Genomic DNA, 25,400 nt, shown 5'->3' with positions numbered 1-25,400 from the left:
AACAAAGCAGAGAGAGCGAGAGTATTTGTGTGTGTATTTCTGTTGGCTAGCTTTGCTTCCTCACGTCATACTGCATACTGAAAGCTACAGGAGTTTTGACTCATCTGATGAAATACTAACACATTCTTTTCACATTTACAAAATTGTTGTAACAATGTAACAGTACTTGGAAAGAGCAGATATGTTTAAAAGAGAATACTTCAATGTTACAAAGAGAATACTTAATTTGCTGGGCTAGAAAAAGAGAGAGACAGAGAGTAAGAGCGAGAAAGAGCATGAGCGAGAATGACCATATGTGATTATGACTCATCGTTGTTTCATCTACCGAAGGCTTTGTTTATATATATATATATTTATATATACACATATATCGCTCTGTTTGTCCAACAACACAATTGTTCTTTGTTTGAATGTACACTACCGTTCAAAAGTTTCTAGTGTATGAGATGGATGCTGTTTTAGAGGAGATAAATACTCATAGTAAATGCTGCCACCTCAGTCTGATCATTTTTATTTATTTATTTATTTTACCTTTATTTAACCAGGTAGGCAAGTTGAGAACAAGTTCTCATTTACAATTGCGACCTGGCCAAGATAAAGCAAAGCAGTTCGACAGATACAACGACACAGAGTTACACATGGAGTAAAACAAACATACAGTCAATAATACAGTATAAACAAGTCTATATACAATGTGAGCAAATGAGGTGAGAAGGGAGGTAAAGGTAAAAAAGGCCATGGTGGCAAAGTAAATACAATATAGCAAGTAAAACACTGGAATGGTAGTTTTGCAATGGAAGAATGTGCAAAGTAGAAATAAAAATAATGGGGTGAAAAGGAGCAAAATAAATAAATAAATTAAATACAGTTGGGAAAGAGGTAGTTGTTTGGGCTAAATTATAGGTGGGCTATGTACAGGTGCAGTAATCTGTGAGCTGCTCTGACAGTTGGTGCTTAAAGCTAGTGAGGGAGATAAGTGTTTCCAGTTTCAGAGATTTTTGTACTTCGTTCCAGTCATTGGCAGCAGAGAACTGGAAGGAGAGGCGGCCAAAGAAAGAATTGGTTTTGGGGGTGACTAGAGAGATATACCTGCTGGAGCGTGTGCTACAGGTGGGAGATGCTATGGTGACCAGCGAGCTGAGATAAGGGGTCGCAATGGTGGGTAGTATATGGGGCTTTGGTGACAAAACGGATTGCACTGTGATAGACTGCATCCAATTTGTTGAGTAGGGTATTGGAGGCTATTTTGTAAATGACATCGCCAAAGTCGAGGATTGGTAGGATGGTCAGTTTTACAAGGGTATGTTTGGCAGCATGAGTGAAGGATGCTTTGTTGCGAAATAGGAAGCCAATTCTAGATTTAACTTTGGATTGGAGATGTTTGATATGGGTCTGGAAGGAGAGTTTACAGTCTAACCAGACACCTAAGTATTTGTAGTTGTCCACGTATTCTAAGTCAGAGCCGTCCAGAGTAGTGATGTTGGACAGGCGGGTAGGTGCAGGTAGCGATCGGTTGAAGAGCATGCATTTAGTTTTACTTGTATTTAAGAGCAATTGGAGGCCACGGAAGGAGAGTTGTATGGCATTGAAGCTTGCCTGGAGGGTTGTTAACACAGTGTCCAAAGAAGGCCGGAAGTATACAGAATGGTGTCGTCTGCGTAGAGGTGGATCAGAGACTCACCAGCAGCAAGAGCGACATCATTGATGTATACAGAGAAGAGAGTCAGTCCAAGAATTGAACCCTGTGGCACCCCCATAGAGACTGCCAGAGGTCCGGACAGCAGACCCTCCGATTTGACACACTGAACTCTATCAGAGAAGTAGTTGGTGAACCAGGCAAGGCAATCATTTGAGAAACCAAGGCTGTCGAGTCTGCCGATGAGGATGTGGTGATTGACAGAGTCGAAAGCCTTGGCCAGATCAATGAATACAGCTGCACAGTAATGTTTCTTATCGATGGCGGTAGTGCAGTGACATTATGATTAGCATCACAGTGAAGACACAGGTTCATCCCAATATTCTCTCCTTCATCCTGAAGTGTGCACTCAGTGCCTCTTTACTTGACATCATGGGGAAATCAGCCAAGATCTCAGAAAAACAATTGTAGACCTCCACAAGTCTGGTTCATCCTTGGGAGCAATATCCAAATGCCTGAAGGTACCATGTTCATCTGTACAAACAATGGTACGCAAGTATAAACACCATGGGACCACGCAGCCGTCATACCGCTCAGGAAGGAGACGAGTTCTGTCTCCTAGAGATGAATGTACTTTGGTGCGAAAAGTGCAAGTCAATCCCACACAACAGCAAAGGACCTTGTGAAGATGCTGGAGGAAACAGGTACAAAAGTGTCTATATCCACAGTAAAGCAAGTCCAATATTGACATAACCAGAAAGGCCGCTTATCAAGGAAGAAGCCACTGCTCCAAAACCGCCATAAAAAGCCAGACTACGGTTTGCAACTGCACATGGGGACAAAGATCGTACTTTTTGGAGAAATGTCCTCTGGTCTGATGAAACAAAAACAGAACTGTTTGGCCACAATGACCATTGTTATGTTTGGAGGAAAAAGGGAGAGGCTTGCAAGTCGAAGAACACTATCCCAACCGTGAAGCACGGTGGTGGCAGCATCATGTTGTGGGGGTGCTTTGCTGCAGGAGGGACTGGTGCACTTCACAAAATAGATGACATCATGAGGAGGAAAATTATGTGGATATATTGAAGCAACATCTCAAGACATCAGTCAGGAAGTTAAAGCTTGGTCGCAAATGGGTCTTCCAAATGGATAATGACCCCAAGCATACTTCCAAAGTTGTGGCAAAATGGCTTAAGGACAACAAAGTCAAGGTATTGGAGTGGCCATCACAAAGCCCTGACCTCAATCCTATAGAATGGATAATGACCCCAAGCATACTTCCAAAGTTGTGGCAAAATGGCTTAAGGACAACAAAGTCAAGGTATTGGAGTGGCCATCACAAAGCCCTGACCTCAATCCTATAGAAAATCTGTGGGCAGAACTGAAAAAGCGTGTGCGAGTAAGGAGGCCTACAAACCTGACTCAGTTACACCAGCTCTGTCAGGAGGAATGTGCCAAAATTCACCCAACTTATTGTGGGAAGTTTGTGGAAGGCTACCCGAAACGTTTGACCCATGTTAAACCACTTAAAGGCAATGCTACCAAATTCTAATTGAGTGTATGTAAACTTCTGACCCACTAGTAATGTGAAAGAAATAAAAGCTGAAATAAAATCACTCTACTATTATTCTGACATTTCACATTCTTAAAATAAATAGGTGATCCTAACTGACCTGAGACAGGGAATTTTTACTAGGATTAAATGTCAGGAATTGTGAAAACTGAGTTGAAATGTATTTGGCTAAGGTGTATGTAAACTTCCAACTTCAACTCTATGTAAGGGCTAGACATTCTGCTTTGTTCTGGGACAATTGTAATTTGCCTATGTCCCCCTTTGTAGCACTTGGCCATATGACTGGACAATAGCCCAGGTGTGACAAACCTAGGGCCTGTAGGACTTGTTTTGTTGATAGCGATGTTAAGAAAGCAGAGTAGTGCTTTATTACAGACAGACCACTCCCCATCTTAGCTAACGTTTGTTGTATAAATATGTTTTGACCATGACAGTTTACAATCCAGGGTTACACCAAGCAGTTTAGTCTACTCAATTTGCTCATTTTCCACATTATTCATTAGAAGATTTTGTTGAGGTTTAGGGTTTAGTGAATGATTTGTCCCAAATACAATTCTTTTAGTTTTTGAAATATTTATGACCAGCTTATTTATTGCTACCCAAGAAATCATCTGGTGTGTTTTGGTGCATGTGTGTGTTTCAAAATCAATTTCCTCATTTCAATCTACATCATGTTCTTGAACAATCAAAAACATAGTAGGAATTTGCCCTTGAGTACACACCTTTGTGTCTGCTGGCCTTTGAAGGGATTCTATGAAATAAGACAAGCTTCTTTAGAATGGTGATAGGGCAGGGAGAAAGACTCTAAAAGCTCAAAATGAAGCATGCATGTCCACACATAAACCACCTTATTACCTCAGTTATAAAGAATTAATGACTTCATCAGAACCATCCTATTTTTAAAAAATAATTTAAAAACCACTGGACGTTATATAATGTACAATATCCTCCCCTGGCCATGAAATTGTCTTCTATAGACACAAACTTCATCAGTAACTTTGAAACCCCGCTGGACTGTTTTATAAACAATCCTCTCCTGACTACATTTTTATACAGTCCTCTCCTGAACATGAGTTCTCATAAGAGGAAACTCTGTTCTATAGACACAAACTAATGTTAACGACGAGGAGGAGGAGATGAGTGAGGATGGGCACTATGCCTTATTCCTGAAATATATATTTTAACAGTTTGAAGTTAATTAAATATGACTCATAATTAACTCCAAATTTCTCTCCTAGACTTAGTAAAATTCATTTGGTTTAAAAATATATTTATATTTAAGTTAACACAATTGGGAATGAGTGATAATGTACAAATCAATCTTCTGCTACTCCAAACTCACTTTTAACTACGAGGACTTTCTTAAGAATCACCACCACATTGTGTCACACTAGGAAAAGAAATTAAGATGAATAGTTAATTGGAGGAGAGCTTCTAAAAGCTTTCAGATGTTCTGATCCCATTCTCTCTCCAAATTACTCGAGGAGAACAAATGATCTGATTTGCTAGCAGACAATAAAACAGCATACTCACTTGGCTTTCCCTTCTTCTCTGTTGGTTTTTCCCCACGTTTTGTGACAGATTTGAAACGCCTCTCTCCAGATTTAGCTTCTTAATTGGGAAGTTTAAATATAATTTCTCCCTCTTTGTCTCTTCTCAGGTCTCTCTCTATCTCTCTTAGGTTTGTAAGATTTAGCAAAATAGTTACCAAGATGTATAGAATTGGTCTACCCATTGAAACACCTCTTTGATCACACAAGTGTCATGGCAGCTGGACTCTCTCCTATTGACATGAATACAACCAAATACAATACAATTCTACTGGCTTGTTGGCCAGTACTCCAGGCATAAGTGGTCCCTTAGGGCCCCCGGCCGCAAGGGACCCCCTACCACTCCAAAAAATAACTCAGTCGCGGACTCAACTTTCTGTGGAGAGTTAGAAGAGTAGAATACACAAAGTGCCATTTTGAAATTTGGTTGTGCATCAGCAGTTTTTCAACTTTTTATGTCAGTCACTGACAGTCCCTCAGTTGGCCATGTCAGATAGTCTAGCCAGCTATTATGGCTGAATACCAACCAGGAACACAGGGCATGTGCAAAGGGGCCCTGACCTCTAGGGGGCCCACATTTATTTTGTTAGTCAATCTCACTCAGATATCATTAGCATGGCATAAGTCTAGTCAAAATGTGTAGATTTTGCAGGATATTAGTTTAAAAGAAAGAAAAAATATCTCCACCCGATGACAAAAGGAGAATAATGGACTGAAATACATTATAAATTGCTAAACTTCTCTCCACCCCATTGCAAAATGGGTATAATTGCAGAAATATTGTTTTAGAACTGCAACATGTTTTCTACTCCCCATGGCCAAACACATAGAATTGCCAGAAAAAAAAGAAAAAAAAATTCAAATGTTTCTCTCCGCCATCAAGGGGGCCACTAAAATGTCATGCCCGTGAGGTGTGGGGGTCCCCCAACCAAATCTCGCTGAGGGCCACTAAAAGTCTAGGGCCGGCCCTGCATAGCCTTCAAACACAAGCATGCAAACACACCCATCTAAAATAGGAGGAGTCTGAGAGGAAAATGGTATAATAATAAGGTTCCAATTGAGGTTGATGAAGTCCAAAGCACAGCAGTAAATTAATTGGTGACAGGGAAATGGCAGCAAATGAAGTAAAACGGATCCAACCGTCCATCATGATGAAATAAAGAGGAAAGAAAAACATGAGTCCACAGCTGCTGTGGTGATTTAAGGAGAGAGAGGGAGAGGGAGAGGGAGAGGAGGAGAGGAGAGGAGAGGAGAGGAGAGAGAGATTATGCACAGCATAATGATAACAGACTATGCACAAACCTAGGTAAGGATACAATTCACAACAAACCTTGCTTTTGTAGGCTTGGCTATCGCGCAGCAGCGGTGCAGGATAGAGGTGTCTCGCGCAGTCTGTGAACATTTGGTTACGTCAATTAAAATATGAAAATGAAATGTCAATTCTCATCAGTCACCGACCCATGGTTTACCTAATTATTATTAATGCACACCAATATGTATGGAATCACAATCACGCCACCAATAATTAATTTTTGGACGATAGTATTTAAAACGGTTGAGATGTGTAAGTAACAATTTAAATAATATCAATAACAAAACATGTATACGTAAGTGATACAGTGGGGCAAAAAAGTATTTAGTCAGCCACCAATTGTGCAAGTTCTCCCACTTAAAAAGACGAGGCCTGTAATTTTCATCATAGGTACACTTCAACTATGACAGACAAAATGAGAAAAAAATCCAGAAAATCACATTGTAGAATTTTTTATGAATTTATTTGCAAATGATGGTGGAAAATGAGTATTTGGTCAATAACAAAAGTTTATCTCAATACTTTGTTATATACCCTTTGTTGGCAATGACAGAGGTCAAACGTTTTCTGTAAGTCTTCACAAGGTTTTCACACACTGTTGCTGGTATTTTGGCCCATTCCTCCATGCAGATCTCCTCTAGAGCAGTGATGTTTTGGGGCTGTTGCTGGGCAACACAGACTTTCAACACCCTTCAAAGATTTTCTATGGGGTTGAGATCTGGAGACTGGCTAGGCCACTCCAGGAACTTGAAATGCTTCTTACGAAGCCACTCCTTCATTGCCCGGCGGTGTGTTTGGGATCATTGTCATGCTGAAAGACCCAGCCACGTTTCATCTTCAATGCCCTTGCTGATGGAAGGAGGTTTTCACTCAAAATCTCACGATACATAGCCCCATTCATTCTTTCCTTTACATGGATCAGTCGTCCTGGTCCCTTTGCAGAAAAACAGCCCCAAAGCATGATGTTTCCACCCCCATGCTTCACAGTAGGTATGGTGTTCTTTGGATGCAACTCAGCATTCTTTGTCCTCCAAACACGACGAGTTGAGTTTTTACCAAAAAGTTATATTTTGGTTTCATCTGACATTCTCCCAATCTTCTTCTGGATCATCCAAATGCTCTCTAGCAAACTTCAGACGGGCCTGGACATGTACTGGCTTAAGCTGGGGGACACGTCTGGCACTGCAGGATTTGAGTCCCTGGCGGCGTAGTGTGTTACTGATGATAGGCTTTGTTACTTTGGTCCCAGCTCTCTGCAGGTCATTTACTAGGTCCCCCCGTGTGGTTCTGGGATTTTTGCTCACCGTTCTTGTGATCCTTTTGACCCCACGGGGTGAGATCTTGCGTGGAGCCCCAGATCGAGGGAGATTATCAGTGGTCTTGTATGGTCTTCCATTTCCTAATAATTGCTCCCACAGTTGATTTCTTCAAACCAAGCTGCTTACCTATTGCAGATTCAGTCTTCCCAGCCTGGTGCAGGTCTACAATTTTGTTTCTGGTGTCCTTTGACAGCTCTTTGGTCTTGGCCATAGTGGAGTTTGGAGTGTGACTGTTTGAGATTGTGGACAGGTGCTTTTATACTGTACTCTACTCTACTATACACTGTTGTCTACTATACACTGTACTCTACTATACACTGTACTCTACTGTACTCTACTATACACTGTTCTCTACTCTACAATACATTGTTCTCTACTATACAATGTTCTCTACTGTACTCTACTATATACTGTTCTTTACTGTACTCTACTATACACTATACTCAACTCTAATATACACTGAACTCTCTACTCTACTACATACTGTACTCTACTATACACTGTACTCTACTGTACACTGTTCTCTACTATACACTGTTCTCTACTATACAATACATTGTTCTCTACTATACACTGTTCTCTACTATACACTGTTCTCTACTGTACACTGTTCTCTACTGTACTCTACTGTACTCTACTGTACTCTACTATACACTGTTCTTTACTATAAACTGTTCTCTATTGTACTCTACTATACACTGTACTCTACTCTACACTGTACTCTACTCTACACTGTTCTTTACTGTACTATACACTGTTCTCTACTGTACTCTACTATACACTGTACTCTACCCTACTATACACTGTTGTCTACTATACACTGTACTCTACTATACACTGTTCTCTACTCTACAATACATTGTTCTCTACTATACAATGTTCTCTACTGTACTCTACTATACACTGTACTCAACTCTAATATACACTGAACTCTCTACTCTACTATATACTGTACTCTACTCTACACTGTACTCTACTATACACTGTTCTCTACTCTACAATACATTGTTCTCTACTATACAATGTTCTCTACTGTACTCTACTATACACTGTACTCTACTATATACTGTTCTTTACTGTACTCTACTATACACTATACTCAACTCTACTATACACTGAACTCTCTACTCTACTATACACTGTACTCTACTATACACTACTCAACTCTAATATACACTGAACTCTCTACTCTACTATACACTGTACTCTACTATACACTATACTCAACTCTACTATACACTGAACTCTCTACTCTACTATACACTGTACTCTACTATACACTACTCAACTCTAATATACACTGAACTCTCTACTCTACTATACACTGTACTCTACTATACACTGTACTCTACTATACACTGTTCTCTACTCAATTATACACTATTGTGCTATACACTGTTCTCTACTGTACTCTACTGTACTATACACTGTACTCTACTCAATTATACACTGTACTCTACTCAATTATACACTGTACTCTACTATACACTGTACTCTACTCAATTATACACTCTACTCTACTATACTCAACTCTACTATACTCAACTACACACTGCACTCTACTATACACTGTACACTCTACTCTACTATACACTGTACTGTACTCTACTATACACTGTACTCTCTACTCTACACTGTACTCTACTACACACTGTTATTTACTGTACTATACACTATTATCTACTATACAATGTTCTATATTGTACTCTACTATACACTGAACTCTACTATACACTGTACTCTACTGTACTCTACTATACACTGTTCTCTACTGTACTCTACTATACACTATACTCTACTCTCCTCTACTATACACTGTACTCTACTATACCCTGTTCTTTACTGTACTATACACTGTACTCTACTGTACTCTACTATACACTGTTCTTTATTATACACTGTTCTTTACTGTACTCTACTATACACTGTTCTTTACTATACACTGTTCTCTACTGTACTCTACTATACACTGTACTCTACTCTGCTATACACTGTACTCTACTATACACTGTTCTTTACTGTACTATACACTGTACTCTACTATACACTGTACTCTCTACTCTACTATACACTGTACTCTACTATACACTGTTCTTTACTATACTGTTCTTTACTGTACTATACACTGTTCTCTACTGTATTCTACTATACACTGTTCTCTACTCTACTATACACAGTACTCTACAATAAATTGATCTCTACTATACAATGTTCTCTACTATACTCTACTATACACTGTACTCTACTATATACTGTTATTTACTGTACTCTACTATACTATACACTATACTATACACTGAACTCTCTACTCTACTATATACTGTACTCTACTATACACTGTTCTTTACTATACTGTTCTTTACTGTACTATACACTGTTCTCTACTATACACTGTTCTCTACTGTACTCTACTATACACTGTTCTCTACTGTACTCTACTATACACTATACTCTACTCTACTATACACTGTACTCTACTATACACTGTTCTTTACTATACTGTTCTTTACTGTACTATACACTGCTCTCTACTATACACTGTTCTCTACAATACACTGTTCTCTACTGTACACTACTATACACTGTTCTTTACTATACACTGTTCTTTACTATACACTACTATACACTGTTCTTTACTATACTGTTCTTTACTGTACTATACACTGTTCTCTACTGTACTCTACTATACACTGTTCTCTACTGTACTCTACTATACACTATACTCTACTCTCCTCTACTATACACTGTACTCTACTATACTGTTCTTTACTGTACTATACACTGTACTCTACTGTACTCTACTATACACTGTTCTTTATTATACACTGTTCTTTACTGTACTCTACTATACACTGTTCTTTACTATACACTGTTCTCTACTGTACTCTACTATACACTGTACTCTACTCTGCTATACACTGTACTCTACTATACACTGTTCTTTACTGTACTATACACTGTACTCTACTATACACTGTACTCTCTACTCTACTATACACTGTACTCTACTATACACTGTTCTTTACTATACTGTTCTTTACTGTACTATACACTGTTCTCTACTGTATTCTACTATACACTGTTCTCTACTCTACTATACACAGTACTCTACAATAAATTGATCTCTACTATACAATGTTCTCTACTATACTCTACTATACACTGTACTCTACTATATACTGTTATTTACTGTACTCTACTATACTATACACTATACTATACACTGAACTCTACTCTACTATATACTGTACTCTACTATACACTGTTATTACTATACTGTTCTTTACTGTACTATACACTGTTCTCTACTATACACTGTTCTCTACTGTACTCTACTATACACTGTTCTCTACTGTACTCTACTATACACTATACTCTACTCTACTATACACTGTACTCTACTATACACTGTTCTTTACTATACTGTTCTTTACTGTACTATACACTGCTCTCTACTATACACTGTTCTCTACAATACACTGTTCTCTACTGTACACTACTATACACTGTTCTTTACTATACACTGTTCTTTACTATACACTACTATACACTGTTCTTTACTATACTGTTCTTTACTGTACTATACACTGTTCTCTACTGTACTCTACTATACACTGTTCTCTACTATATACTGTTCTTTACTGTACTCTACTATACACTACTCTACTCTACTATATACTGTACTCTACTATACACTGTACTCTACTATACACTGTTCTCTACTGTACACTATACTATACTCTACTCTGTACTCTACTATACACTGTTCTCTACTGTACTCTACTATACACTGTTCTCTACTGTACACTGTTTACTGTACTATACATTGTTCTCTACTGTACTATACACTGTACTCTACTGTACAATACACTGTTCTTTACTGTACTATACACTGTTCTTTACTGTACTATACACTGTTCTCTACTGTACTCTACTATACACTGTACTCAACTATACACTGTTCTTTACTGTACAATACATTGTTCTCTACTGTACTATACACTACTGTACTATACACTGTACTCTACTGTACGATACACTGTTCTTTACTGTACTATACAATGTTCTTTACTGTACTATAAACTGTACTCTACTGTACTATACACTTATTTACTGTACTATACACTGTACTCTACTGTACTATACACTTATTTACTGTACTATACACTGTACTCTACACTGTTCTTTACTGTACTATACACTGTACTCTACTGTACTATACACTGTTATTTACTGTACTATACACTGTTATTTACTGTACTATACACTGTTATTTACTGTACTATACACTACTGTACTATACACTGTACTCTACTGTACGATACACTGTTCTTTACTGTACTATACAATGTTCTTTACTGTACTATAAACTGTACTCTACTGTACTATACACTTATTTACTGTACTATACACTGTACTCTACACTGTTCTTTACTGTACGATACACTGTACTCTACTATACGATACACTGTTATTTACTGTACTATACACTGTCATTTACTGTACTATACATGTATTTACTGTACTATACACTGTACTATACTATACACTGTACTATACACTGTACTATACTATACACTGTACTATACACTACTCTACTGTACTATACACTTATTTACTGTACTATACACTGTACTCTACTGTACGATACACTCTTCTTTACTGTACTATACACTGTACTCTACTGTACTATACACTTATTTACTGTACTATACACTGTACTCTACTGTACGATACACTGTTCTTTGCTGTACTATACAATGTTCTTTACTGTACTATAAACTGTACTCTACTGTACTATACACTGTTATTTACTGTACTATACACTTATTTACTGTACTCTACACTGTTCTCTACTGTACTCTACTATACACTGTACTCTCTACTCTACTATACACTGTACTCTACTATACACTGTTCTTTACTATACTGTTCTTTACTGTACTATACACTGTTCTCTACTGTACTCTACTATACACTGTTCTCTACTATATACTGTTCTTTACTGTACTCTACTATACACTACTCAACTCTACTATACACTGAACTCTCTACTTTACTATACACTGTACTCTACTATACACTGTTCTCTACTGTACACTATACTATACTCTGTACTCTACTATACACTGTTCTCTACTGTACTCTACTATACACTGTTCTCTACTGTACACTGTTCTTTACTGTTCTATACATTGTTCTCTACTGTACTATACACTGTACTCTACTGTACGATACACTGTTCTTTACTGTACTATACACTGTTCTTTACTGTACTATACACTGTTCTGTACTGTACTATACACTGTACTCAACTATACACTGTTCTTTACTGTACTCTACTATACACTGTACTCTCTACTCTACTATACACTGTACTCTACTATACACTGTTCTTTACTATACTGTTCTTTACTGTACTATACACTGTTCTCTACTGTACTCTACTATACACTGTTCTCTACTATATACTGTTCTTTACTGTACTCTACTATACACTACTCAACTCTACTATACACTGAACTCTCTACTTTACTATACACTGTACTCTACTATACACTGTTCTCTACTGTACACTATACTATACTCTGTACTCTACTATACACTGTTCTCTACTGTACTCTACTATACACTGTTCTCTACTGTACACTGTTCTTTACTGTTCTATACATTGTTCTCTACTGTACTATACACTGTACTCTACTGTACGATACACTGTTCTTTACTGTACTATACACTGTTCTTTACTGTACTATACACTGTTCTGTACTGTACTCTACTATACACTGTACTCAACTATACACTGTTCTTTACTGTACTATACACTGTTCTTTACTGTACTATACACTGTTCTGTACTGTACTCTACTATACACTGTACTCTACTCTACACTGTACTCTACTATACACTGTTCTCTACTCTACAATACATTGTTCTCTACTATACAATGTTCTCTACTGTACTCTACTATACACTGTTCTCTACTGTACACTGTTCTTTACTGTTCTATACATTGTTCTCTACTGTACTATACACTGTACTCTACTGTACGATACACTGTTCTTTACTGTACTATACACTGTTCTTTACTGTACTATACACTGTTCTCTACTGTACTCTACTATACACTGTACTCAACTATACACTGTTCTTTACTGTACAATACATTGTTCTCTACTGTACTATACACTACTGTATGATACACTGTACTCTACTGTACGATACACTGTTCTTTACTGTACTATACACTGTTCGTTACTGTACTATACACTGTTCTTTACTGTAGTCTACTGTACTATACACTACTGTACTATACACTGTACTCTACTGTACGATACACTGTTCTTTACTGTACTATTCAATGTTCTTTACTGTACTCTACTGTACTATACACTTATTTACTGTACTATACACTGTACTCTACTGTACTATACACTTATTTACTGTACTATACACTGTTATTTACTGTACTATACACTGTTATTTACTGTACTATACACTGTTATTTACTGTACTATACACTACTGTACTATACACTGTACTCTACTGTACGATACACTGTTCTTTACTGTACTATACAATGTTCTTTACTGTACTCTACTGTACTATACACTTATTTACTGTACTATACACTGTTCCTTACTGTACTATACACTTATTTACTGTACTCTACACTGTACAAATACTGTACTCTACTGTACTATACACTTATTTACTGTACGATACACTGTACTCTACTGTACTATACATGTATTTACTGTACTATACACTGTACTATACACTTATTTACTGTACTATACACTGTACTCTACTGTACTATACTCTTATTTACTGTACTATACTCTGTACTCTACACTCTACACTCTTTACTGTACTCTACTGTACTATACACTGTTATTTACTGTACTATACACTGTTATTTACTGTACTATACACTGTTATTTACTGTACTATACACTACTGTACTATACACTGTACTCTACTGTACGATACACTGTTCTTTACTGTACTATACAATGTTCTTTACTGTACTATAAACTGTACTCTACTGTACTATACACTTATTTACTGTACTATACACTGTTCTTTACTGTACTATACACTTATTTACTGTACTCTACACTGTACAAATACACTGTACTCTACTGTACTATACACTTATTTACTGTATGATACACTGTACTCTACTGTACGATACACTGTTATTTACTGTACTATACACTGTCATTTACTGTACTATACACGTATTTACTGTACTATACACTGTACTATACTATACACTGTACTATACTATACACTGTACTATACTATACACTGTACTCTACTGTACTATACACTTATTTACTGTACTATATACACTGTACTCTACTGTACGATACACTCTTCTTTACTGTACTATACACTGTACTCTACTGTACTATACACTGTTATTTACTGTACTATACACTGTTATTTACTGTACTATACAGTGTTATTTACTGTACTATACAGTGTTATTTACTGTACTATACACTGTTCTTTACTGTATTGTGCTGTTCAAACTTGTGAACCCAACTGTGGTGTATGACTAATATGATTTCTCTTTGATCCCAATTCTATTGCAGTTACTGATTTTTTCTTCTTCTGAAAATACCGTTTTGATAACGGAATTTCCAGTTTTAATCACTTAATAATTCAAAAACAAAATTGATATCAATAAAAGCACTACCTAATTGATAGGACTACCTTGTTACTTCTGTGAACTTTCATTATCCTCCCTCCCTCATGAATATCTTAAAGATATATGGGTTTTTGGTAACGGAATTTCAAGTCACAAGTAAATGTTTCTTAAATACAGAAGGCAGAGAAATGTCTCCAAAACTAAATATAAGTGTTGATATTAGTTGGCACAGGTCTTTAGTTCAACATTATTGTGTTATGTTGTATTTCTAATACCTTAGAAGAATTGATCTAAATCCCCTTTCCATCTGTTAGACCAGAAATCAAAGACTTTGCTTATTCCCAATTTTTCAGTTGGAACATTTTTGAAAAATGTATTGCAACAAAACAATCTAGACTCAGCTTTCATTTGACACCCAATTTGATATGCTCCAATTAACTTCACATTTTGGTGCTCATGGGTCCTTTTACATGGAAATTACCCTAGGCCTTTTTAATCCAAAATGATTGACTGGAAATAATCAATCAACACAATAGTGATGACATACTGTGCCAGTTCCATTTTAATTACAGATGCAAAGGCCTACAGGATACAACTCTGCAAATAAAGCAAGCTCAGCCCTGTTAGTTCTATGCTCTAATCACAGTTGTTGTCTCTTTATCTGTGTAAAGGACCCCCCATCGCCCTGTTAGTTAAGTTTTAAAATATAATTATCAAATCAAATTTTAGTAGTCACATGCGCCGAAAACAACAGTGAAATGCTTACTTACTAGCCTCTAACCAACAATGCAGTTAAAAAAACATAAGAACAAGAAGTAAAAGTAACAAGTAATGAAAGAGCAGCAGTAAAATAACAATGGCGAGAATATATACAGAGGGGGTACCAGTACAGAGTCAATGTCCGGGGGCACCGGTTATTTGAGGTAATATGTATATGTACGTAGAGTTATTAAAATGAATATGCATAGATGATAACAAAAGAGAATAGCAGGAGTGTAAAAGGGGGAGGGGCGGCAATGCAAATAGTCTGAGTAGCCATTTAATTAGGTGTTCAGGAGTCTTATGGCCTGGGGGTAGAAGCTGTTTAGAAGCCTCTTGGACCGAGACTTGGCACTCCGGTACCGCTTGTCTTGCGGTAGCAAAGAGAACAGTCTTTGACCAGGGTAGCTGGAGTCGTTCACAATTTTTAGGGCCTTCCTCTGACACCGCCTGATACAGAGGTCTTGGATGGCAGGAAGCTTGGCTCCAGTGATGTACTGGGCCGTTCGCACTACCCTCTGTAGTGCCTTGCGGTCGGAGGCCGAGCGGTTGCCATACCAGGCAGTGATGCAACCAGTCAGGATGCTCTCGATGGTGCACCTATAGAACCTTTTGAGGATCTGAGGACCCATTTTCAGTCTCCTGAGGGGGAATAGGTTTTGTCGTGCCTCTTCACAACTGTCTTGGTGTGCTTGGACCATGTTAGTTTGTTGGTGATGTGGACACCAAGGAACTTGAAGCTCTCAACCTGCTCCACTGCAGCCCCGTCGATGAAAATGGGGGAGTGCGCGGTCCTCTTTTTCCTGGAGTCCACAATCATCTCCTCTATCTTGAGCATGTTGAGGGAGAGGCTGTTGTCCTGGCACCACACAGCCAGGTCTCAGACCTTCTCCCTAAAGGCTATCTTGTCGTTGTCGTGATCAGGCCTACCACTGTTGTGTCATCGGCAAACTTAATGATGGTGTTGGAGTTGTGCCTGGCCATGCAGTCATGAGTGAACAAGGAGTACAAGAGGGGACTGAGCATGCACCCTTGAGGGACACCTGTGTTGAGGATCAGCATGGCAGATGTGTTGTTACCGATCCTTATCACATGGGGGCGGCCCGTCAGGAAGTTCAGGATCCAGTTGCAGAGGGAGGTGTTCAGTCCCAGAATCCTTAGCTTATTGATGAGCTTTGAGGGCACTATGGTGTTGAACGCTGAGCTATAGTCAATGAATAGCATTGTGTGGAGTGCAATAGAGATTGCATCATCTGTGGATCTGTTGGGGCGGTATGCAAATTGGAGTGGGTCTAGGGTTTCTGGGACAATGGTGTTGTGTGCCATGACCAGCCTTTCGAAGCACTTCATGGCTACAGGCGTGAGTGCTATGGGTCGGTATTCGTTTAGGCTGGTTACCTTAGTGTTCTTGGGCACAGACACTATGGTGGTCTGCTTGAAACATGCTGGTATTACAGACTCGGACAGGGAGAGATTGAAAATGTCAGTGAAGACACTTGCCAGTTGGTAAGTGCATGCTCGGAGTACACGTCCTGGTAATCCGTCTGGCCCTGCGGCCTTGTGAGCGTTGACCTGTTTAAAGGTCTTACTCATATCGGCTGCGGAGAGCTGGTGCTCTCATGCATGTTTCAGTGTTGTTTGCCTCAAAGCAAGCATATACGTAGTTTAGCTTGACTGGTAGGCTAGTGTCACTGGGCAGCTCTTGGCTGTGCTTCCCTTTGTAGTCTGTAATGGTTTGCAAGCCCTGCCACATCCGACGAGCACCAGGTCAGTGTAGTACGACTCGATCTTAGTCCTGTATTGATGCTTTGTCTGTTTGATGGTTCGTCGGAGGGCATACCGTGATTTCTTATAAGCTTCCGGGTTAGAGTCCCGCTCCTTGAAAGCTGCAGCTCTAGCCTTTAGCTCAGTGCAGATGTTGCCTGTAATCTATGGCTTCTGGTTGGGGTATGTACGTACAGTCACTGTGGGGACAACGTGATCGATGCACTTATTGATGAATCCAATGACTGATGTGGTGTACTTCTCGGAGGAATCGCGGAACGTATTCCAGTCTGTGCTAGTAAAACAGCTTAGCATCTGCTTCATCTGACCACTTGTTTTATTGATCTAGTCACTGGGGTTTCCTGCTTTAATTTTTGCTTGTAAGCAGGAATGGTCAGATTTGCCAAATGGAGGGTGAGGGAGAACGTTGTATGTGTTTCGGTGTGTGGAGTAAAGGTGGTCAAGAGTTTTTATTCCTCTGGTTGCACATTTAACATGCTGATAGAAATTTGGTAAAAACAGATTTAAGTTTCCCTACATTAAAGTCCCGGCTACTAGGAGCGCCGCCTCCGGGTGAGCATTTTCTTGTTCGCTTATGGCGGAATACAGCTCAGTCAATGCTGTCTTAGTGCCAGCCTCTGACTGTGGTGGTATGTAAACAGCTACGAAAAATACAGATGAAAACTCTAGGTAGGTAGTGTGGTCTACAGTTTATCATAAGATACTCTACCTCAGGCGAGCAATAGCTTGAGACTTCCTTTGATATCGTGCACCAGCAGTTATTTACAAAAATACATAGTCCGCCGCCCCTTGTCTTACCAGACGCCGCTGTTCTATCCTGCCGGTGCAGCGTATAACCAGCCATCTGTATGTTGATAGTGCCGTCATTCAGCCATGTCTCCGTGAAGCATAAGATATTACAGTTTTGAATGTCCCGTTGGTAGTTTAATCTTCCACGTAAGTCATCTATTTTATTGTCCAAAGATTGCACGTTTGCTAGCAGAATGGAAGGAAGTGGGGCTTATTCAATCGCCTATGAATTCTCAGAAGGCAGCCCGCCCTTCCGTACCCTTTTTCTCCGCCTCCTCTTCACACAAATCACGGGGATCTGGGCCTGTTCCCGAGAAAGCAGTATATCATTCACGTCAGCCTCAATAAAGGAATAAAAGGATTCTGCCAGTCTGTGGTGAGTAATCGCAGTCCTGATACCCAGAAGTTATTTTCGGTCATAAGAGATGGAAGCAGCAACATTATGTAAAAAATAAGTACAAAAATAGGTTACAAACAACGCAAATAAACAAACAAAAAACACAACTGGTTGGGGGAACGTAAAACGGCTGCCTTCTTCTCCAGCGCCATCTTAACAAGTACAAGGTTGCTGTAGTTTGACAGGGTTTTAAGGGTTTCATCATCCCTAGGGCCAGGAGTTTTTCCAGTTAAAAAAAAAAACATTTTACCTGCATAGAAAAAAAAATCTGGTCCCATCATAGCCCATATAAAAGCAGTTTGTTTTACATCTGATTTATTATTGTCATACCACACAACTAGCATCCAGAGTTTTACCTGGTTAGCCTATTAGATCAGGACAAACTCTGGGCCCCAGGAAAACAATTTGTACCCCACCACATATCCTGTGTACTGTATCTCAAAATATTTACGTACATAGACATTTTCTTATTGTTTCTTTTGGTGGCAGGAATGGGCTTCCATACAGTAAATATGTGATGGTACATTGAAGAACAGCGCGATATTATTTAGGGTAGCCAATCCGAGGATATTCCATCTGATTATCTCACATAATCACAAATAAAGGACCATTAATGCCAACACTGGAAGAAGAATAGCCTAGTGGTGGCATTCTCAAAGAGCAGAGGAATGTGACAGAATTATTGTGCAAACAAAATAAAATCAATAACAGCAAACCTACTCGCCAACCGGACAAAACTGTATGAATACCTAGGTTATTTAGCCTTAGCTGACATGAAATATATCCAGAATAAAGCAGCTGATTCGCTATGGGTCCATATCGCACATACTATTTTTGAAGTAGGCTAATGTCACACCCACCTTATTTTTTATGCTGTAGAAATACTGTCAGTTATGTATTTATGTAGGCTACAGTGATCGTGGAGTACAGATATTCACACAATCCGTATAGTCTCAGCTATTCCATCAAGACATGCGTCGTCTCTGTGATCATTTTTTATATAAGGCGCAGCAGTTACAATGTAGCCAGACATTTACATTTTCCGAAGTTCTCCGCGGCGATGAAACGCTCACTTCCCCCGTTCAAAATGCACACACAGTGCAGAGCAAAAAAAGATCACCCACCGGCGCTTTCTCCCAGGCTCAATGGTGATGATGTTTAGTATATTTCATAGCGCCCATCCGCATATGTATGCTTCACTGACTTCCGCGTTACAATTGAGTGAAAAAAAATAGGACGTGTAGAAAAAACGGCTTTAAGGCAGGCACGTCAGAGAAGGGGGGGGGGCTTACTTTTCTCTGCTTTTGATAGATTTAAACACAATTTGAATCACCATGGCCACAACCATAAACTCTCAACTCCATCTGCCTGATAGATTAAAATACAATATTAATTTAATTCGGTTTTAAAGTCATAAAGCATCTGAGGAAATATTAAACTGCTACTGTGTTTTCCACATATTTTTTTTTGTCAACTCATTATGACATCAACTCCGACAGATTTTTATCCAATGCCAACTCCATCAGACAGATGAATGTGTTTATTGGGGATTTTCAAATGAATCATTTTCCCTCTATTGCATATGTTTGTAATTAACTTTTATTTTTTTACAGGAAAAAATGTCTGTTTTGAGTACCTGTTGTCAACTCTGTCAGTGGCGACTAAACTCTTAGTCAACTCAGTCACTGATGACTAAACCCTTAAAATACATTTTTTGTTTAAATTGTAATCACTGTTCTGCAACATATGTTCAAACAATTGAAGTATTTACAGTGCTAGACCTAAGGGATAATGTTTGCTTTATAAATGTTGTTTTATGTTCTAAATCTAGAAAAACATGCCAAAATGCAAACTAAATTAGCCTCTGAGAATTTAATATACCTATAAAACAAAACAAAAATACGTTTGGAGATGTATATTACATAATTGAATAATCTAATGTTAGCATTAAGCAATCGAGGCCTTTAAACACTTGTTGGACAATAATTGTAAAAATGAAATGCCTTTTATGGTGTCTGACCGAATTGACATATATCCAGTTAGTTGCATTTGATGAAAAAAAGTTTTAATTGTCCTGTCTTTCAAGAATCCTCGAGCTCTAAAACAGCAACAACAAAAAATCTCAGCCTCATGGCAAAAATGTTAAAATAACATGAGATTTGCTAGGGGATGTGGCATGAAACTGCGTTAACCACTGTTGATAGGGGCTTGTCATATTCATGGTGAGATATTTACATGATGATGATGATGATGATGATGAAGATTATGAAGTTGAGGATGATTTAGGATTTTAGTTGACTGTTAAAATGTACATACATCTGACAATTGGAAATCAAGGTTGGTTGTCTCACAGGTTGGTTGTCACATTGCTGAGAATATTTTGTCAGGGGGTGGTTGGGAGATTATATTTATTGTTGCCCACGCACTACTTTTGGGAAGAAATATGTTTTAAAAAAAACTATAATTTTTATTATTAATTAATCAAATAAAAAAATCAGATTTTTCAGCAGCACCCTACTTCCCTAGTATGGTTGTCACATGAAATGTGGGGTTAGTTGTCACTATCCACACCATTATAATAAATCCCAAGCTCTTTTGGGCTTGTGCTACAAAAAGCTACAAAAATCTCACACACATATTATTTTCTGCCGTACACATGTGCAAACACACACAAATGTATTGAAAATGTAATATATTCATCTCACAGCATAAAGTACTGAATTTTGTTAGGAATATCGTTCAATCAAAGAAAGGCTATTTCTAAGACTTATATTGCTTCATTTCCTGTTGCAAAAGGAATAAACTCCTAGCAAACGTTGTGACAACCAATAGCATACTGTATAACTTCCAATCCCTGCGATGGGGCTGGTAGTCACAAGTGGACAGAGTGTGTTTGATGGCTTATAACCCCATGTTGGAATAATAAGATATGAGGTTAAAAACGGTCCCCATTTCAACCCAAGACGTTGGTCTTTATCCTAATATTGAAAAGAGTCTTGTAAGATATACTGGTGCTGAGAAATACCCAAGAGTAAAAAGCCCCGGTCTCCTCTAGCCATACTCTGACGAAGCAAGAGATGATGTATTCATTAGGTTTCTTCTTCTAAGACATATAATAAAACAAAACATACAGTACATACTGAATAAACACTATGGCTAACCTGAAAATGTTACTTTTATTCTAAACCCATAGGCCTACATGTTACAGTCTTATACTGAATGGTGAGTGAATCACCCTAATCTAACAATTTATCCTCTGTTGACAGAGCGCGCCTGCTCCATCTCTGAGAGGCCTGTCAATGTGTTTGGTGTGATTAATGATTCCCAGTCCGTCTCTGTGTGGCTGGGGTCTGGGGCAGGACAACTGGGCCTCTGTGTGTGTCTGGAGTGTGTGGGCACCTCACAGGGATGGGAGGGTGCCAAAGGGATGCGTGTGTCTGGGCCACGAGTGAGTTTGTGTGTGTGGAGTGTGTGCATACGTTCAAGAGAGAGAGCGAGAGAAAGAAAGAGAGAGGGGAATAGAGACGGAGAGAGGGGAATAGAGACGGAGAGAGGGGAATAGAGACGGAGAGAGGGGAATAGAGACGGAGAGAGGGGAATAGAGACGGAGAGAGGGGAATAGAGACGGAGAGAGGGGAATAGAGACGGAGAGAGGGGAACGGAGAGAGGGGAATGAAAGAGACGGAGAGAGGGGAATAGAGACGGAAAGAGAGGAATAGAGACGGAGAGAGGGGAATAGAGACGGAGAGAGGGGAATAGAGACGGAAAGAGAGGGAAAAAGAGAGAGAGAGCATGATTAAAAAACACTGATTGTCAAGGACAGAAATGCATTTCAATCCATAGACTTATTGCAAGAGAGAGCGAGAGAGAGTGAGAGAGAGAGAAAGACACAGAAAGAGAGAGAGAGAGAGAGAGAGAGAGAGAGAGAGTTTATGGGCTCCTGAGTTCTTCTGAAAAATTATAGAATTAGAGTTGAATAAATGTAGATATACTCACATTTTTTTGCAAGGACTTATACAGGATACTAACCTCAACAATAAAACCTTCAATTGAAATCAAAAATCCATATCTAAAACCTTGATTTTGGACAAAATTACCTGAATGGACTATTACTACCAAGGACTATTAAGAAAAAACTTAGAACAAACCAAAACCTGGAGAAGAAACACAACGGAACCTGGAAATACCATCCAAGACAATACTGTGTGAGTAATATTCAGTCTGAAGCTACTTCTGAAGCCAAAAAGTAAAAGACAATCATCTCTAGGTAATTTTGTTACATAAAGCTAAGTAAATAAGTACACTAAACTACCAAGCTGCTAGGACAGAACAGACCTGGCGGCAACTTCAATTAGTACTGAAGTGTGAAGTCAGATGTGTGAAAACCATTAAGCCCAACAATGGCAGGAGAGTTTCACAACCCCCACTCCACCCCAATGACTTATTCCTGTCCAGAGGACATTACAATACAGTACCCCATGGATATTAAAAATAACACTGCAAGGAATACGTTTTAAAAAAAGGACAATCCAGAGACACTATTTGCTGACTGCTACAAGGAGGGGAACGTAAGCAACTTCATTTCCCACACAGACCATCCCCTGGCATGGCTCAGAACTATAAGAGCACACTACCCTATGTCAAGAGAGAGGGTATTGGCCCAGGGTGGAAACTAAACAGAATACTAGACATTGAGGAAATTGAAACAACTTCTGTCAACATGTACAAGTCTGGGACGGTAATGGGGCAGGGCATCCTCATGCAGTTCCAGCAGGGCTTTTTACGGGATCAGAGAGAGAGCAGGTAGCGCTCTCTCTCTGTGACGACTCCCCCATCCTGAGTGAGTCTGATCATACCTCTTCAAACTGTCCTGCAGATGAGGATAGTCCCCCCCAGCACTGAACACACCCAGGTCCCACAACTGCACTGTCCCTTCATCATTTTATATTATATTTTTATTTCACCTTCATTTAACCAGGTAAGCTAGTTGAGAATAAGTTCTCATTTACAACTGCGACCTGGCCAAGATTAAGCAAAGCAGTGCGACACAAACAACAACACAGAGTTACACATGGAATAAACAAACATACAGTCAATAACACAATAGAAAAGTATATATACAGAGTGTGCAAATGAGGTAAGATAAGGGAGGTAAGGCAATAAATAGGCCATAGTGGCGAAATAATTACAATTTAGCAATTAAACACTGGAGTGATAGATGTGCAGAAGATGAATGTGCAAGTAGAGATACTGGGGTGCAAAGGAGCTAATAAAAAATAACAGTATGGGGATGAGGTAGTTGGATGGGCTATGTACAGGTGCAGTGATCTGTGAGCTGCTCTGACAACTAGTTAGAGAGGGAAATTTGAGTCTCCAGCTTCAGTGATTTTTGCAATTCGTTCTAGTCATTGGCAGCAGAGAACTAGAAGGAAAGGCAGCCAAAGGAGGAATTGGCTGTGGTGGTGACCAATACTGGTGACCGGTGAGCTGAGATAAGGCGGGGCTTTACCTAGCAAAGACTTATAGATGACCTGGCGCCAGTGGGTTTGGCGATGAATATGAAGCGTGGGCCAGCCAATGAGAGCAAACAGGTCACAGCGGTGGCTAGTATATGACAAAACAGATGGCACTGTGATAGACTGCATCCAATTTGCTGAGTAGAGTGTTGGAGGCTATTTTGTAAATCACATCGCCGAAGTCAAGGATCGGTAGGATAGTCAGTTCTCCGAGGGTATGTTTGGCAGCATGAGTGAAGGATGCTTTGTTGCGAAATAGGAAGCCGATTCCAGACACCTAGGTATTTGTAGTTGTCCACATATTCTAAGCCCATCAATCCATAGACTTATTGCAAGAGAGAGCGAGAGATCTTTGGACACTGTGTTAACTAACCTCCAGACGAGCTTCAATGCCATACAGCTCTCCTTCCGTGGCCTCCAACTGCTCTTAAATGCAAGTAAAACTAAATGCATGCTCTTCAACCGATCACTGCCCGCACCTGCCCGCCCGTCCAGCATCACTACTCTGGATGGTTCTGACTTAGAATATGTGGACAACTACAAATACCTAGGTGTCTGTTTAGATTGTAAACTCTCCTTCCAGACTCATATTAAGCATCTCCAATCCAAAATTAAATCTAGAATCGGCTTCCTATTTCGCAAACAAAGCATCCTTCACTCATGCTGCCAAAAATACCCTCGTAAAACTGACTATCCTACCGATCCTTGACTTCGGCGATGTGATTTACAAAATAGCCTCCAACACTCTACTCAGCAAATTGGATGCAGTCTATCACAGTGCCATCTGTTTTGTCACCAATGCCCCATATACTACCCACCACTGCGACCTGTATGCTCTCGTTGGCTGGCCCTCGCTTCATATTCGTCGCCAAACCCACTGGCTGCAGGTCATCTATAAGTCTTTGCTAGGTAAAGCCCCGCCTTATCTCAGCTCACTGGTCACCATAGCATCTCCCACCCGTAGCATGTGCTCCAGCAGGCATATTTCACTGGTCACCCCCAAAGCCAATTCCTACATTGGCTGCCTTTCCTTCCAGTTCTCTGCTGCCAATGACTGGAATGAATTGCAAAAATCACTGAAGCTGGAGACTCATATCTCCCTCA

At 39.3% G+C, this 25,400-nt stretch overlaps 1 protein-coding gene across 7 annotated transcripts in view; it reads right to left on the bottom strand.

The window, feature by feature from the left end:
• LOC112256249 (E3 ubiquitin-protein ligase MARCHF8) overlaps positions 1-20,002 on the bottom strand; it is a 124,372-nt gene extending 104,370 nt beyond the window's left edge. For 2 of the 7 annotated variants that reach the window (XM_024429353.1, XM_024429410.1), the window contains exons 1-2: positions 19,641-19,996; positions 6,090-6,151 (exon numbers count right to left, since the gene is read on the bottom strand). The gene's annotated coding sequence lies outside the window, so the exon portion shown is untranslated. Of the gene's footprint in view, positions 1-6,089; positions 6,152-19,640 lie in introns of all 7 variants that reach the window. The other 5 variants (XM_024429371.2, XM_042325235.1, XM_024429362.1 and 2 more) reach the window with 5 other exon arrangements.
• Between the last annotated feature and the right edge of the window lie 5,398 nt (positions 20,003-25,400).

The sequence above is a fragment of the Oncorhynchus tshawytscha genome, linkage group LG01 (assembly GCF_018296145.1).
Source record: "Oncorhynchus tshawytscha isolate Ot180627B linkage group LG01, Otsh_v2.0, whole genome shotgun sequence".
Lineage (NCBI taxonomy): Eukaryota > Metazoa > Chordata > Actinopteri > Salmoniformes > Salmonidae > Oncorhynchus > Oncorhynchus tshawytscha.
The sequence above is the reverse complement of the archived record's forward strand: the minus strand, read 5'-3'. Positions and strand labels throughout refer to the sequence as shown.